Here is an 18,256-nt window from a genome sequence, read left to right as displayed (position 1 = left end):
TTCTTTAGCATTGAACTCAGCTCTCAGCTGTAAAGCAATAAATCTGATTCAAGCTGAAGTCTTACACAGATCTCCTGCTGGCCGTTTAAACAGAGGCTGGGTTCACTCAGCAGTGAGCAGTGTGTACCAGCAGCGTGGCCAGATGAGCACAGGAATCAGATGGAGAAGCAGGACAAAGAATACAGGAAAGAAGAGAACTGCTCTCCTCTTTGGAGCTTGATACCTCAATCAGCATTCTTCCTCTAGCAAAAAAACCAAACCAAACCAAAACACACCAAAAAACAAACAAACAAAAAAAAAAACCACAACCAAAAAACTCAGTGTTTTACTGATGATAAATGAGCATCTGTACCAGCCAGCCTGAACCACCAGCATTTTCATTATGTATTCAAGGGATGGCACTAGGACAGGACTCTGTGCAGATGGACAGCACACATGTTCTTGCAGCCTCTGCCCTCTGGATAGGAATTTGTGGATTTAAATTCCAAGTAGCGCTGTGCTGCTCTTCAACATCAGGCTGGCTTTGCCCCTCCACATGGAAAAAAAGAGTGCAAATTATTATGCCTATAATTAAACCAAACTCTGCTACAGATGTGCAAAACTTCCAGGCTGAGCATGGCCAGACCAAGTGTGTCCAGGCCAGTAGCTGATTACTGAGAGAAGCCAATCACCTGCAGTCTTTGAGACCACTCCTAATTAAGGCAGATACTTTTCTGACATCTTTCCATCTAGTACTGACCAGGCCTGAACATGTTTAATTGGGAGATATGATGAGTGCTAAGCCTGAGGTTGTATTAGTCTTGCTTCTAAATTTGGACACAAGCTTTGAACTAGTAATACTGGAGTTAAAAGCATCATGTAAATGGGATTAGACTTGGCTCATAAAACCTTGGCTTCTTCCTTGTTTGAGGGAATAAAAGGCAGGAAGAAAGCACACAGCAGAGCAGATACTTCAGACACAAATGGCTAGTAACTCTACAAACACACCTTTCAACACCTATCTCCCAGCATGTAAGAACATGGTATGCCTGGGGTGCTGTGATGGGTGTCAACACCTGCAGGTGGGGTGATGTTCCTGGGATGATGTTCCTGGGATGATGTTCCTGGGACAGCAGTGCCACCCAGCAGTGGTGGGGAGGGAGTCTGCCTGTGGTCCTCCTTGGGGACAGGCCTGGCCAACCCAGTTCCAAAATATGTGCCTGTGGGATGGCATTGCACATTTGCTGGTGCCACAAAGGAGCAGCGTAGTCCAACCTCCCTGCTGTGAGGAAGGCTGGGAAACCCAGGGAGCTGGCAAAAGCCACCTGAGCAAAACTTCCAGGTGGAAAACAAAGGAAGTGTCTAGGAAAAAAAAAAAAAAAATTGGAAGAGTTACCCCAGGGTTGCAACACAGTGCTCTGGCTGTTCCTTGGATCCAGGTCTTCTAATGCTGGGTGTATGAAATCATAAACCAGGTAAGCGCTGAGCTGAGAGCAGCACTGCCTCTGACTGGGGTAAAGACAAACAGGGGGGAAGCACTGGAGTTAAAAAAATGAGGCAGCCTTCCACTCAGTGGTGTGGTGGAGGCATTCATCCAGGGATTTGCTGTCTCAGCAGCTCACAAAGAATACATGGAGCTTGATATGTTGGGAAGTATGTCAGAGAGCACTCAAACCCTTGCACTGATGGATGCACACATCTTAGCATGTTCCATGCATCTCAAATATCGTTTCATGAGAGAAATTCAAGCTTTCAGGAGGGGACTAACTTCCCAAGAGAATGTGTTCATATGTGTAAATTCAGCCTAGTACATGGAAACACAGAATCTGATCTCATCTCTTGACATTTCCCTATTTAAGAACTAAATTATAATTTATCATGTCTTCTGAATATGCTCATGGATGATCTCCAGTTTTGCAGCTCTAATTTATATGGATGTGCTCAGAAATGTTTGTTCATATTGCTCCTGTCCAGTCTCCAGCATCAATCTTCTGAGCAGGGATTTACCAAGCTAGCCAGAATCCCTTCATTTACATTTCTGCATGGGAGAAAGTTAAATCCCCTTTATGTCCTATTTGCCTTATTTTCTTTTCTACTCTACTGGAGTAGAGTGCTTAGAAGAAACCTCACAGCTGAGGAACAAAAGACAGTATTTAATTTAGTTACTTCCAAGTAATCCAGTCAAGCCATTCAGACATTTGTTGCCAAACAAGATCATCAAGGCTAAGAGGCTTGTATACACTATTCCTATTGTTCTGGTGAGTTATTTGCCTTGTACTTAGAGCAGCCTGTAAACTATTTCTCTCTATATAATGAGGAGGAATTTTACACATGTAAAGTATTCTCCATGCCTCTGTTTACAGATGTGGTTTCACAGTTCTTGTCTTCAGAGAGCTTGACAAAGAAATATCTGAGGTATCTAAAATATTATGAGAGGTCAGAAAAGGCACCAAGAACTTAAGCCTGGCAGCTTTTCTGGCCTCGTTCAGCCTGCTGCAGTCAAAGAAATGCTCTGACTTTGGGAAAGAGTCCTTAATGGTCTTGGAAGGAAGTATACAAAAGCCAAAAATATCTCCAGGAGAGTTTGAAAAACATCCTTTTTTATTTTTTCCCTTTAAATGTTTGTTTTCCCATTGAAAAGTAGTTTCAGTGTAACATATTGAAATGGCTCACTGTGAAGGCAATCCAAATAATATTCAAATACATTTTATAGATAGCCCCCATATCATGAAGTGGGAAGACTCATCTACTGAAACCCTTTTTTTCCTTGTCTTATAAACTCCCATATGGACACACACACAGAAACTGGAGCCGTTCACACACTAGAAAAATTAACATCAACTCCATCCTTTCCTCTGGATGGAGGAATATAAGATGAGTTGTGGTTTGTTGCATTCACAAAGGTGGTGGCCCTCAGCATCAGTCTCCTCTCAAGGATCTTTCTCCTCTGAGGATTCCTGCTGACTCGCTTCCCTCCTGATTCCTGCATTTCATCAGACACTTCTGGCTTTAAATGTTGGACTCCACCTCACTTACAAATCTGTGCTCTGGATCACAGTGAAGAGAATCTTTGTGAGGATATTTTGTTTGAGATTTTAAGATGCATGCATCACTCCAACCAACCCAGTTCTGTCAGTGGCTCTGATATTGAACACTGAAATCTTTGCTCCTTTGGACTCTGTCTCTTTTGGCTCAGTCAATTTTTGTATTTCCTTTTTCCTTAGATTTTTTGAGCCCATTTAAAAATCAAGGCAGAAGGTGAACTTTGAAGCCAAATATATTTTTTCGAGTTACGGGTGTTCTGTTGGAAAACGTGGCACCATCAGCTGGACTCCATTCACATGCAAGTGAATCAGCTGCTTCAGACAGCATTTAGCAAGTGTGCTACTACTTTCAAACTGGAAAGCAGTTAAAAAAACACAGTCATCCCCAGGAAAATCAGTATTTTTCCATCCTAGGAAAAAGTTCCACACCCAAGAAGATTGTTATAAATAAAATACTTACACATAAATAAATCCAACAGTCAAGCAATTTTTTTTTTTTCTGCATGAGCAAGTTTTAGCACTTGCAGAGAGCTTCCTTGATACTAGTTTGGTAAGTAAGAGTTCCTTGGAAATAGATGATACAGCTTGTACTGTGTGCTTAAAGGCAATTCAGGAATATGAACCTGCTTCAGAAAACTGGACAGTGGTGTCATTGGTGAATCCCCTGGAGGAAAGTTTTCAGAGGAAAGCCCCTCAGCTCTACGTGGCTGCCTCCCTTCCCAGACCATTTTGCTGTATACAAACCTCCAGCTGCACTCCTGCCTGGCCTGCTGATAATAATTCCTTCTTCACAATATTAGAGTTTCTCCTGCTAGCAACTGAGCCTTCCTGGTGGGAAGGACACAAGACTTTTGGGGATTGTCCAAACAGCGGATTCTGACTTGCCCTGCCTTTGACAAAGCACACAGACACAGCCATTTCTCTGCTCTCCTGACAGGGTCTCCCATGAACCCTCCTCATCTAGAGGCTTTTTTTCATTTCTCAAATAAAAGTCTGAGAACAACCTGTTCCTGGTTTAATTAGCAGTATCCTGTCACAGCCTTTTCATTTGGATTAATTTATTTTGGTTTTCTCTCTTCCCACCTTTTTCCATCAGTAGCTATCTTTTAGGCCAGTGGGACAATACGAGCTGTCACTTGCTAGTAGGTGATGTTGCCCTGATGTCCATTTGCTGGGTCTCTATTCTTACAAGAAATGAGCTCTTCCACCTCTCTGGACAGACTGCATGTGTTGTGAGGAGCAGTGTAAAACCTACATCTGTATTTTGGCTTTCTTTTCAACAGTTACATTTCCTGAAACTGAATTACTTAATATAAATTCATTTTAATCTACACATTTGTCTTTAAGCAATTTTTCTGCCTGCAGCACACCCAAATTTAACATTTTCTACTAATGTCATTGAAATGCTCCCCCCTTTCCAGTTCATTAATAAAGTTGTTAAAAACCTTTTGTTGGCCTTCAATATGATTTACTATATGTCTTGCTGCTTCCATGACTAAGGGGGACTATTAGCGCGTCCAGAATGTCTCTGGTGTGCCTGGACTATCTCTGTATCCCCTTAGTTTAAGTCCTGCCTACAGAACAGGCTGCTTAGAAGACACAAACTATAAGACAACACAGTTTTAGATCACTGCATGTGGATTCACCCCTTCTCAGTTCCCTCCCTTCTGAAACAGAAGTTGTTTCTTCATAATTTTACAACCCCCAAAACCTTAGCAATAGCCACGAGCCTTCCCTGACCACAACACTCAAGTAATTTGAGAGCTATGGCTCAGAAAGTCTTAGTTCTTGTTTCCAAAGCAGCTGAGCTATGGGAACAGCACATGGTGATGATTCTTTTAATTTATTTACTTATTTATGCCCTGAACTGGCTTTTACTTTCTTTGCTGTCAAATCAGATCTTGCTGGCATTTGCTTTAGAGTGACTGTCTCCATTCCCAGTGGATGGCATTTCTCCAGAAGAGTGCTGAAAATTATTTCTCTTACTGAAGCCTTTTATTGTTTCTGCATGAAAATTTGTAGAAACCTCATTAAATTTTCATTGTCTACCAGCGTGCAGCCAGACAAAGACCTTATAAATCAACTATTTTGCTCTTCCAGAGTCTAATGATTAAACTTGAAAACATCAGTTAGAGGACACGCGGTCCAGTTTGCACAGAAAATTGCCACTGATCTCACACAAGGTACATGTAGCAAAGGCAAAATATGCGACCTTCTTTAAGATTCCCCATGTCTTGCTCCCATCCCATTAGAAGCAAAGGCATCTCTTGCTGATAGCAACCAATCTACTCCACATTGCCAAGTACTTTGGATGAAGGTCTCTCCTTTGTAAGCATCACTCTTCAAGCTGCAGGTTAGGTGTAACATCCAATGGCAACAGGAAAAACAGCTCTTGATGGACAGCCCTCCACATTCTCTCCTGCTGAACCAGGCTGAGGAACTTCTAGTTGGTGTTCTTCATAAACCAGCTACACTCCAAGAGCCAGGTGAGGAGTAGGGTCTAGACTAGGAGATGCAGGCATCGTGGCAGACTCAGAAGTGCCCTGTCTGCCACTTCAGCGGCACAGGGGAGTGAGCAGGATCTCACATGTGATTCTCAGCTGGGCCAAAAAAACAGAGGGTAGTTCAATATACCTGGGTTTTAAAAGACAAACTGCAGGCAACAGTGAAAAGTAATACTTCATAGAGCCTTCCTCGTTCTTTCCTTGTTTTCTTTTTCCAGACTGATTCCTTGATCATGATGTTCTGGTGAAGCCAGAAGAGGAAGAGAAACAGCACTGAAGAAATCAAGCCGGGGACCTCAGGACTGACTGCTGCCTCCAGCGTGGATGGTGTGTGTGTCCCTGCATCAGCCCAGGGCAGCCTCCCATCCCTCGGCGCAGCTGTGGTTTCATTGTAGTGTCATACGACCCCCTGCTGGCCTCATTTTTCTCCTCAGCACTCCAATTTTTCTGGGGGTTTTTTTGCCCCCTTGGGATTTCTTCACCCGGTCACCCCCCACAGACACTCCTTTCTGAGGTTGAAAGTAAGTTTTTTGGGGGAAGGACAGCCCGGCAAGGGTCTGACCAGCATTGCCTGGCACCGGTCTGACCAGCATTGCCCGGCACCATCCCTCTCCCTCTGCAACCCCGTTGGCGCTCGCCGTCAGGAACCGACGGTACCTCGGGCTAATGAGTTGTCAGAAACCCCTTCCCTTTCCTCCCCTCCCGGGCAGGTTATTATTATTATGAGGGCTGTCAGTGGCGGGTGAGGATGGGGCAAGCAATCCATTCCTGCAGCCAGCGGGGAGCTGGGAATCTGTTCACAGGGGATCAGCGGGGTGCTGTGGGAACCGGCCTGCCCTGCGAGAGTCCACCAAGGGCGACCATTCAGGAGAGAGCTGTGGGTTCATGGCGAGCCCGGCATTAGAGTTTGCCTCTAATGTATGCCCTAATGAGTCTGCGGAGGGTGTTCTGCCTGCCTCGATGTCTTTAGTGTGGCAAAGTGGAGTGGACAGTCCCATACAATAGTGGGCTTAAATTCAGCTTCTCGCCGACGTCTGATTCATGGGCGGAACGGCTTTTGTGATACCTATAGAAGAGAAGTACAGTAGGGTCGTTTCACCGCCTAATTGGAGTTGACAACCCCATATCTATCCATATCTCCCAGCACATATTTGCATTTGCACATATTTGGAAAGGGAGGCATTTCTTCTTCCCTCATGTGATCAGCTACCAAGATGGGAAAAAGAGGTGTGTGGCTTTGCACTTTAGACGGTCATAGTGTTGCAGCAAAAACAAATACATTCTGGCAATGCCTTTTTCACTTCCTGAATGGCAGGTAGAACATTAAAGATTACCTTTCTTACCTCCACTTTCCACCTTTTACACAACACTTCCTTTTCCCCACCCATGGTTTGATGTCTCTGCAGGGATCCTCTTCATGCTTGTTGAGTGCCTCACACAGAAGAGGCACTCAACCTCGCATAAGTCTTCTAGGTGCCAACATGACATCAATAAAAGAATACGGTGATGGCCAGAAAAATAACAAATGGCCCTGCTTTGCAAACAGGAGTTTCACAACTTGCTGAAGGCCACTTGCTTGACCAGTAGTGGGGTGAGACCGTCCCCAGCCCCATGCTTATAATGAAAGAGTGCACCAAAGCTGCCACATGTCTTAGTCTTTTGGGCAGAGCATGAACTTCCACTGTTATCAAGACTTTATTGATTGTTCAGTTCAGATACAACCTTTGAGTATATACACAGTCAGTACTAATTCTTCCACTAAAACCTGAGAAAGAAACCTTCCCAAATTCTCTGTGGGAGTCAAAAAAATGGGCACATTGGAGTGCCAGTTAAAACCCAACCTTCTCATTCCTTTGATAAACCATCCTGTCCTCAAAAACATCAGCAACAGAACTGTTCTTTCCCCACCTATGGCAGTCTTCGGGAAGATCTGACTGTGGTTTCAGCTAACTTGGAGCATTTCTCTTTTTTAGATTTTTTTTTTTTTTAAATAAAAGCTTGTGCTTATCCATTTGTCATGCTAAAACCTCCAGGCTCAATACAACCCTCAACTCCATTAACAGTCTATGATGAAATCCTGTAAGTGAATGAATGGCTTCTTCCATTTATTAAATAGGAACTTAATTAAATAGGAACAGAAATGTAGAATGTGGTAAAATTGCCTGTCTGGTACTTTATGCTGGGACTGAAGGAGACTGTAACACCACTTGGATGGAGACAAACTTTGTGCATCAACCCTATCAACCCACAGGCAATTCAGTTGTTCTTGATTTGTCATGGAAGCTTTCCAAGATGCTCTAGAGCTAGAAAGCAGTATAAAGCCACACAACAAATACAAAAAAAGATGAGATAAATTGCCATAATTTTTTTTTCTAAAGATGTTAATTAACTATATTATTTTGCTTAGGATGAAAAAACGTACTATGCTTTTGCTCTTAAAAAGCAATGATCTGCTGGAAGTGTGGGAAATATGTTTTAAAAACCCCAATAAATAGAGTACACATCAGTAAAGACAGCTCAATTTCGTCATGGTGGTGTGATCAAAAAAACATTTTCTACCATGCAGCTTTTAATTAGTCTCGCAAAAAATTATTCTGCTTCACTTATACAGAGTACAGTAAATGGCTACGTAAATGCATAAGGACTGAAATAAATATGCTTTGTTCAAATGTGGTGACCTTTGGGAGACAAAGATGATAAGAGAATGAAGTTTCTTTCTGTTTCATCTTGTATTTACCAAGTGGCAAGCCAATGTTCCCTCATGAAATACAGTAATTATGATAAAAAATAAAGTGAAATGAACTTCTTCACTTCACACTTCAACAATCTTCCAGCCATACAGATGCACTCATGCATGTATGGCTGTCATTTCCAATCCAGACAATTTTTGATAAGCTTTAGCTATTCTGAGGTGCTGCCAGTTTGAGTGACAACCTTGATACCTGAAACTAAATGGTTAATCTGTTCACCATTGTGAATGTAATCAGTGCTCTCAGAGGAATCAGAATCCCACATTTTTCTGATGTCTGAAATAAAACTGGTAGCAAATAATATAGACCATATTTACATAAGTAGCACAGAAATACAGATTAATAGGCACAGTGTTATCTGCACTGTTTTGTGGTATCACACACATATATATATATATATATATGTATAACACCCATGCATATCAAAACAGAAAAAATATGGAAAGAAAAACGTATTTTAAAATTATAAAAATGGATTTTCCTTTGTTATAAATAAATAATTTTTTAAGCAATGTTTTTAATCACAACAACATTACAGATGTACAACTCAAGACTGAGTCATGTGTGCTCTGTGAATTTTTAGTATAACTTAGTATCCAGTTCCCATGGAACTCAGGGGCATCCCGCCCTTGAAAGCACAGTCATTGCTTCCATCCTGATGCTATTTAAACATACTTGGAGAGGGTGTGTACTCCCAAATGTGAATAACACAAAAACAGTGAAGGCAAAGGTACGTAACATGTACATAACATGTCTACATAAGGCAAAGGGTATTCAATTTCCCTCATTTGTTGAACACATTAGAGTTTTGATCAATGTTCTTAGCTTGCACCTTTTAGTCCATTATCTGAGGCTGGAGTCAACTTGCCACCATGGAACAGGTTGTATTTTTCATTTGTATAAGCAATTATATACTCATATTATTTGCTCAGCATCAGAAACGGTGGTCTGCAGTATTTTCCATCCACACTTAACTTACTGATGTTGACCATTCAGGGAAAAAAACCCAAACAGTTTCATGCAAATGAACTTACTACTTTTAGAATAAACTCCCTGAAATGCTGACAAGTTTAGCACTGCAAGTAATGGGCCCCTGAATAAAACCTATTGTATGAGTAGTGTATTAGAAAAATAGAGATCAGTTATATATCACCTCAAAGATACATAATAAAATACAAGTTCTTCAGTCTAACAACTGTTACTCCATAAAAGGACACAATAAGTAGAGCCAAAAAAGTAGAGCCAAAAAGTCTTTGTCAATCTGGCCTGTGGGAAGGTCCCTCTAGCAGGCTAGTTCAGCTAAGTAATATATAATAAACAAGTATGATGGCAGTCAGATTTCCAGCCACTCTCATCTCCTGAATGGGTAAAGTGTCTGCCAGAGTCTTCTGGTGGGAGCTGGTGTCCCAGTGCTGGGACAGAAGCAGTGTCACCCACTGTCATGACAGTGCTTCTCCTTGGACAGCCCAATTCAGAGGGCCACATGAACTGCCATGCACTTGACTATCATGACTTATCGACTACCTAAAGCCACACTCTTGGGGTCCCAACACGATAGTACTGCAAATTAAACTTTAACAAGACTGTTTAGGTGTGAGTTTGATGTCTGTTGTTTGATACATTTTAATTGCATCATTTAATCCTCTAGATCTCCTTTACCAAAAATTACCAGAAAAGCTTTTTCTTGAGCATTAAAGCAAAAACCTGCAAAATGACAGATGAGCTGAAGTGTTTTTGTCCAGTTCACAGAAGCATGTAAATCCATAAAGTGTCACATGTATGAACTAGCCCTTTTCCCCTTCTAATTACATATCTTTTTAACAATCTGTCAAAACAAGTAGTCACTTGCCTTACACAAAGCATCATATGGAAAGAACATCAATATCAGTACATTGCAAGATACAAGTGTTCAACTTTAAGAATAATTTTAGAAATACAACATCTGACAGAAAATTCTCAACATTGTGTATGGATAATATCTAAGCTAGTGTTTATTATATAGTCTGCATTAAGTGTTTATTAAGTGAAGTTGGCAATGCTATTAAGGTTTCTCTGTTTTCCATTTAAAGATCCATTTTCTTTGAGGCTTATAACTTTGGCAGCCTTTAACTGTTTGTATAAACACTTACAGGAGGCAGATCTCTAGAAAAGCTTTCCTGGAAGCAGGAAATAATCTGCACCAAGCTGATTTTTTTCAAGCAAAAATTTAGCCAAGAAGTTTATTTCCAAGAATGGTGCTTGGACAAAAAAACAGGTTACGAGGTTTGGAGAAAAGGTAAGTGTTGCAATAAATGGCCGTTATAATAGGTACCTTTTTCTATGCTTGTGAAAATTTTCTGAAATTTGCCACAGTCTACTCTTGAACATAAATAATGTTCCAAATTATTGTAGTTGTACATGCTGGTCAGAATCAGACAGCTCAGACACCAGAGTATGTTTGTTGGCAGAGAAACAGGCATTTTTTAAAATTGTTTTTGTCATTCAAACTAGCTTTAAGTACCTCTACTCTGCACTGCAGTAAACATGGGGAGGGCCTGATCTTCTCTTCACTCTCCTGGTCAGTACCTGCCCTTGGAAGTACGACTGTCACCACATTCCTGGGCAGAAGAGTAGATCATCTGTTGACCATCTTTGGGTCCTATGACAAGAACACCTTCTGGTTACCTACTTGGCTCTTTCCATTACCTCTGGTGTAAACTGCCACAGAAAAGACATTGCTCTGGCAAGGGGAGGCACCGAATGGAGGCAAAAGTCCACACTGTGCTGCTGAGGTCACCTGTGCCCCAGAACAGAAGCAATAGTGGCTGCTGTAAGACTGCACAGAACAGAAAATGCCCTGAGGAGAGTGGCATGACAATGGGGCCAGCTCACCTGGGACAAGTGAGAAGCATCATAAACTGCTGGGCCACCATTGGGAGCACCAGAACAGCTCTTTGAGGTTCTCCAGGCTCTTGGTGCCCATGGTACCACAGCTGCCTCCTCAGAAACACCCGCCGGGCAAAGAGAGAGGCCAACTCCCATCATCCATGCACTCTGGAAAAAATAAAGTAACAGCTGTATAATCTAACGGAGTATTCAACAAAACAAAGGCAGATATGGCAAAGTAAATAGCAATCTAAAGTCCTACAGAAAGCACTTGTGATAAGGGAACACCAGCACATCAGTGGTCTCCTGGCTGGAAATGGAGCTGGTAGATCTGCCCTCAACAAGCATTGACACAGTCCAGTGGAAACTTGGCCAAAACTCCAACTTTCTGAACTCCCAAAGCATTTTGAAGAAAGGCATCTCTGCACTGACACACTGCACCCAGTACATACAGCTGGGCACTGCCCCAAGAAGCATGAAAGTCAGGGGGCTGGTAATTTGAGAGAGGCTGGCATGAAACCAGCATAAACAGCTACAGCCATGCTCTTTCTCCTGGATGTGTACTAGATGATGCATGTCAAACCATGGGATTTTTGAGTTACTTTTGCCTCAAGAATGCTGCAGTCTTTTTGTGTTGTCTACCTTGTGTGTCTGGTCCTTATCCAGTTAAGTCCTGGTCCCTGTAACCCTTCCTGTCTGAGGCAGGCTGAGCCCCTGGGAGTTCTGGTGTCTAAGAAAAGTGTGATCACCTAGACAAGCTTGGGCTCCTGCCTGTTTCAGGAAGTAAAGAAGATGCTCAGAGGTTCTGCTAGCTGACCAGAACTGGCTGCATGAAAGCTTCCCCTCCAATCTGCTCCATGGAAATGTTTGTTTGGAAACACATATGTTTGACTTTACAGCAGCCCTTTGCTGCTCCCTGGCCCTGGGGAGGCCCTCACGAAAGGACCAGCAGTTTTTGGGGAGAGACAGAAGTCACTGGTCTCAGATGCAGGGCAGTGACTGCTGCCTCTCAGCTGAGATGTGGGCCCTGGGCTCAGGTTCAAGTCAAACATGAAATGCAGACATTGCCTCTGGAACATTTTCAGAGTATGGGGCGTTGGGGATTTTTTCTTTTTTTTTTTTTTTTTTTTTGACTGCAGCCCCTTCCTGGAAATGAGACATTCCAGCCCAGCTGCCCCAGGATCAGCTCTGACTCCTCTGGGAGAGGGGTGAAGCAGCAAACAGCCCCACAGACTTTGCAGAGGCTTAAAGCCCAAATCACTCTTCCTTTTGGCTATCACAAAAATAGATGTATTTGGCCAAATTAATAAAAACCACAGCATGTTCAGAGCCTCAGTGTAGTGAAAGGAGTTCAGGACACAGTTGTCCCTACACCTGTCAGTCAGCCTCACTGGTTTCTTTGGGGTCTGGGGTCCTATTTCTCTCCACATTGCTTGGGCTCAGAAAGAGTTCTCTAAGTAGTTCAGGAATCCTGGAATTACCTCCTTCTTTTAAGCCAGCAGTGTTTCTCCCTTACTTTCTCCTCCACAGCTAGTTTCCTTCTGCTCTTTCTCTGAAGTGGTGAGGGCATCTCTTGTACAACATCTGGCCTCTCAACCAGCAATCCCCTGGTGACCCGTGCACCTATACGACTGCTGTGTTAGCACGAATCAAGGACTATTAAGGCTTGGAAACTGTGGTTAGGATTATAGTACCACCACTGGAATTTCAGCCACAGCTGGAAGCAGAAGGAAAAGCGAAGAAGCAGTCAAGCTCCTCTGTAAAAATACAGCTTGCCACCTAACACAGAGAGCCTCCAACACCACCAGACTTTCTCAGCTTTCAGACATTATTTCTCAGAACACCAACTCCTGAGCCACTTCTGTGATTTAGAGCCAGCTATTAGTTTCCATTAAGATGCCTGTGTGCAAGCAGTTTCCAAATTCCTTCTGCGCAGTGCTTGATCCCCCCTTTTTGACACACACATGAATGCCATTTTATTATTTGTATAGATCACTTTGTTCTCCTCAGCACAAAATTTCAATTCCAATTCATTAATGTCAAAGCATAAAAGAAACAACATAAAACAACAAAAGTTTGCTGAAACCAGAAGATAACAGCTTATAATTAAGGAAGTCCCATTATTTCTTGGCAAAGGAGCCTGTGTTTTCAGAGACAGATTCTTAAAGGGCCTCCCATTAGTGTAGCTGCATAATTTGCATGCACAGAGAAATAAAGGTTTTTGGTATGCATAAAAAGAGGCTTTAATGTTCCCGTAATTTCTGCCCCTTCTTGCTGACACAGCCCAGCCTGGTGACAGGTTCACAGCAGAGCCACTCTGGCAACCCTCCTTTGGGAGGAGCAAAACCTTTTTGTGACTCCATCAAGACCTGGGCTCTTCATAGAATTTTCAGGGTTGGAAGGGACCGTTAAGATCATCCAGTTCCAACCTCCCTGCCACTAGAGTGGGACACGAGTGGGACACTTCCCACTAGATCAGGTTGCTCAGAGCCCTGTCCATCCTGGCCTTAAAAACTTCCAGGGATGGGGCTTCCACCACCTCTCTGGGCAATCTGATCTAGTATTTCACCATCCTTATGGTGAAGAACTTCTCCCTAATATCTAACCTAAAACACCCTCCTCTAGTTTGAAACTGTTCCCCCTAGTCCCATCGCTACCTGACATCCTAAATGTCCATTGCCAGCCTTCTTGTAGCCCCCTTCAGATACTGGAAGACTACAATAGGGTCTCAGAACCTTCCTCTCTCCAGGCTGAATAACCCCAACTCTCTCAGTCTGTCTTCATAGGAGAGCTGCTCCAGCCCTCTGACCATCCTCATGGCCCTTCTCTGGACACACTCCAGCAGGTCCATGTCTTTCTTGTAATAGGGGCTCCAGAACTGGATGCAGGACTCCAGGTGGGGTCTCTCAAGAGCAGAGAGGAAGAATCACTTTCCTGGACCTGCTGGCTGCACTTTTCTTGATGCAGCCAAGGATCTGTTTAGCTTTCTGGGCTGCAAGTGTACACTGATGGGTCATGCTGAACTTCTCATCCACCAGCACCCCAAGTCCTGTTCGTCAGGGCTGCTCTCAAGCCAGTCACTGCCCAGCCTATATCGGTGCTTGGAATTGCCCTGACCCAGATGCAGGACCTTGCACTTGGCCTTGTTGAACTTCATGAGGTCGGCATGTGCCCACCTCTCCAACCTGTCAAGGTCCCTCTGGATGGCATCCCTTCCTTCCAGCATGTCAGCCACACCACACAGTCTGGTGTCATCAGCAAACTTGCTGAGGGTGCACTCAATGCTACCGTCCATGTCGCCAGCAAAGATGTTAAACAGGACCTGATCCAATACTGATTCTTGAAGGACTCCACTTGCCACTGGCCTCCACTTGGATATGGACCCACTGACAGCCACTCTTTGGGTGCAGCCATCAAGCCAGTTCTTAATCCATCGAGTGGCCCATTAATCAAATCCATGTTTTACCAGCTTGGAGATCAGGATGTCGTGCAGGACTGTGTTGAATGCTTTACTCAGGTCCAGGTAAATGATCCCAGTTGCTCTTCCCTTGTTTATTGATGTTGTGACCTTTTCATAGAAGGCCACAAGATCTGTCAGGCATGATTTCCCCTTGGTGAGGCCGTGGCTTTTGTTGGCATACACCTACTATCCCCAACATCTCTCTGCAGGGAAAAGGTCCTATGTTGATCTGAAACTGCACATAATGCCCCTAATTTCAGACGAAAAAGTGCATTCCCTTCTCACCAGGCTCACCCCTGCCTCCCGCACTGGGAGCCCTCCAAGGCACGATCTCTGCTCCTTGGGAAAGTCCACCCCAAGCAGACTTTCCATGGAATCATAGTTTTAATTGGGAGGGATCTTAAAAGATCATCCAACCCTCTTGCCACGGTCAGGTCTTTCAGTTGATTAGGTCATTCAAATTCCCATTAAACCTGACCTGACTTTTGAATCTTGTGTTTCTTCACATGAGTATGCCAGCCCCACTGCTCCTATGGGGCTGGTGGGAAGTCTCTCTTGGATTTTCTAGTTCCCCTGTACCCTTCCCTTCAGCTGCCTCCAGGTCTTGTTCAGCTAGACCAAACATCTACTCCAGGCTACAGTCTTAGACAAAAATATGAATGTGGAAGCACACAGTAAGAGGCAAGTTAGTTGACCATAAACAGGTTAAACAGTTTTGTGGCTCCTGTATACCCAACTCTGCAGCACAGCTAAGCTTTGATTCAGCAGATCATCACAAGATGTCATGGAGAAATTAAAGACCTCCTTTTTCTGAAGTCTGATGTCATTGCCTACTGTATCGTGAAATTCTAGAATCATTTGGGTTGGAAAAGACCCTGAAGATGTTTTACTGGTAGAGATCTATGAAAATACTGCTTGAAGAGAAACTGTGCTCTGGGGAGACCTTATAGCAGCCTTCCAGTACAGGAAGAGGGCTTACAGGAAAGCTGGGGTGGGGATTTTCACCAGAGGATAGTGACAGGACAAGGGGTAATGGTTTTAAACTGAAACAGTGTAGATTTAGGTTAGATATTTGGAAAAAATTCTTTGCCATGAGGATAGTAAGACACTGGAATAGGTTGCCTAGGGAGTTTATTGATGCCCCATCCCTGGAAGTTTTTAAGGCCAGGTTGGATGAAGCCTTGTGCAAACTGGTTTACTGGGAGGTGTCCCTGCCCACGTGGGGGTGTTGGATATTGATGATCTTTAAGGTCCTTCCAACCCAAACCATTCTATGATTCTATGTTTTATTCTGGCAAAGCCCCAGGTCAGGATTATATCTCATGTGAGGGCTGTTAACAACCCACAGATACTGCCACAGCAGTTCCCAGGTCACCAAGAGCTGGCAACTGATACAGATTTTCTGCACATACAAAAGATTTCTATTTCTTATTGGAAAAGATTTTCAGAAAAAAATTTAATCAGATATGTCCTACAGAAAATTTATGGGCAAGAGGAAAGTTTCCATCATGGTATGATTCATAATGACAAATCTTCCACTATGCCTATCACTGAAGGAAAAGTAAGTTTATTTCATGAAAAGATTCAACCTGAGTCCTAGATCCTCTTCATGTTTTAGCAGTACTGGTACAGCAGTAAAACTCTCCAGAGTCCCCACAGCCTCTAAACCCTTCTGGTCCATGAGAGTTATAACCACTGCATCCCCAAGTAGTTAGAGCAGGGAGCTTGTCAGAAATCAACTCTTGTAGCACAAGGCTACTTAACAACTGCCTTAGCTTAGATTGAGGCTTTGCATCACCTAGGATTTTTGAGAATTGGACACTGAGCTCTGGGAGCCTGGCAAGGGGCAAGAAGGAGGGTGGTAAATCTTCACATGGGAGAGGTTCACATGGGAGAAACTGCAGGTTCTTTCGTGGTATTGGTATTATGAACCCAAAAGAACCAGAAGCTGAGGTTCATCTGTCACACAGCAGAGCTACCTCCATGCTGTTACATTTGATTTATTTTGAGGTTATTAATTATTAAAATTTTATATAATTATTAAAATTAATAATTAATAATTAATAATACAAAATTAAACATCTTTCGCGGGCGGGGAGGCGCGCCACAAAAAAAGATAATTTGGGGGGAGGGGGGGTCACAAACGCGACGCAGGGACAGAGGTGGCAAAGCATGGTCACTGTGAAGATAAACCTGTCCCTTGAAGATGCTGTCTCCTGGTGGAGCTTCCTTGCTGTTAACTCAGCTCTCTACTCTTCATTTAGGGCTGTTCCAAAAGCTGGAACACGGGGCAGCTCTTCAAGTTTTCTTAAGAAATGTGTTTATGCCAGGCAGAAGGGGGTTGCTGCAGGGAGTTCCTCTCTCAGCAAATTCAGCTCAATCAGGAAATATTTTGGGGCAGCTCAGCTTTCTCTCAGCAATGTGAGCACCAGGGTAGCTCTTTGCCTGGCATTAGGGTGACTGAGTGTGTTAAGATGTCAGTGAGAATTCACACGAACACAGATAAGGCCATCTAAGGAGTCCCTCCACCAGAAATGCTGCTGCCATCAGATGTACAGCTGCTTAATGTGCTTTCTTAGGAACAGAGTGTAGGCAGGCATGCTAAATTCCCACCCCTGAGCTTTCAGAGAAAATCCTAGCCACCCACCCAAGAGCTAAGGTTTCGATTAATCTGTCACAAAAACTCACTCCTGTTCATTTCCTGTTGAGCAGCAGCCTACATACCTTAACTCAAAGGCAGAAAAGAATGCAAATGATCACTTCCCCTGTTACACAGGGAAATACAAAGAGGACAAAAGGTGAACTTCACCCCTATGCTGAAGGTCAGCAGAAGACTTGAGTAAGCAAACTCAGTCAGAACTATTCAGTCAACAAATTAAATTCCTCACAGGGGGAAAAAAAAACCCAAAAGCTATTTTGTTTCCTGATCAACTAAGTTAGCCAGCCAACTACAGCAGATGAAGTCACACTTTCTGTGGTTTTAGTACTCCTTCCTGCCCTAACACTACACAAAACTGCTACACACCCAATTTACAGCTGATGAGGTTACTGACAAGTGGATTCATGCACAGATTATGGAACTAGAAGTCAAGCACCCCTGCTTTCTGTCTTCCACCCTATTATCTATGACCCTGAGAATTTATTCTGGTTTTGGACAACTTTTTAACAACAGGGCTGGAGTATTTACTCATGTCAGATGAACAGTGTATTAAAAGCTGAATGTAATTGCTCCTGTATTTCTTGGTGAAATACATCTCTTGTAAAAATTCCTTGGTAAAAAAAAAAGCTCTCCCAACATAAGTAGAGACGTTGTGATCAAAATTAGTCCAATATGTAAAAATAAGAAGTACTGTTTATAGATAACATACCAAACCTGTTATATTGCCATTCACAGGCATATATATTTATCCTGGGCAACTGTCAGAAAAGTGCAGAAATTACTCCCACAGTATTATTTTACCTAAAATGCTCATTTTAAGCTCAATGCATTCTGCCACATTTCACATTATCACTTGAAATCAGCTATTCTTTACTCCAAGTGGCATGAAAAATTTTGCTATATACCATTACCCATTACTTTATATAGTCCCAACGCAGACTTCTTTGCAGAAATCTTAAAACTTAGTTAACTTTCAGCTGGCCCACAGTGTGTCT

This window comes from Heliangelus exortis, chromosome 1 (genome assembly GCF_036169615.1).
Source record: "Heliangelus exortis chromosome 1, bHelExo1.hap1, whole genome shotgun sequence".
NCBI lineage: Eukaryota > Metazoa > Chordata > Aves > Apodiformes > Trochilidae > Heliangelus > Heliangelus exortis.
Note: the sequence above shows the minus strand (reverse complement) of the source record.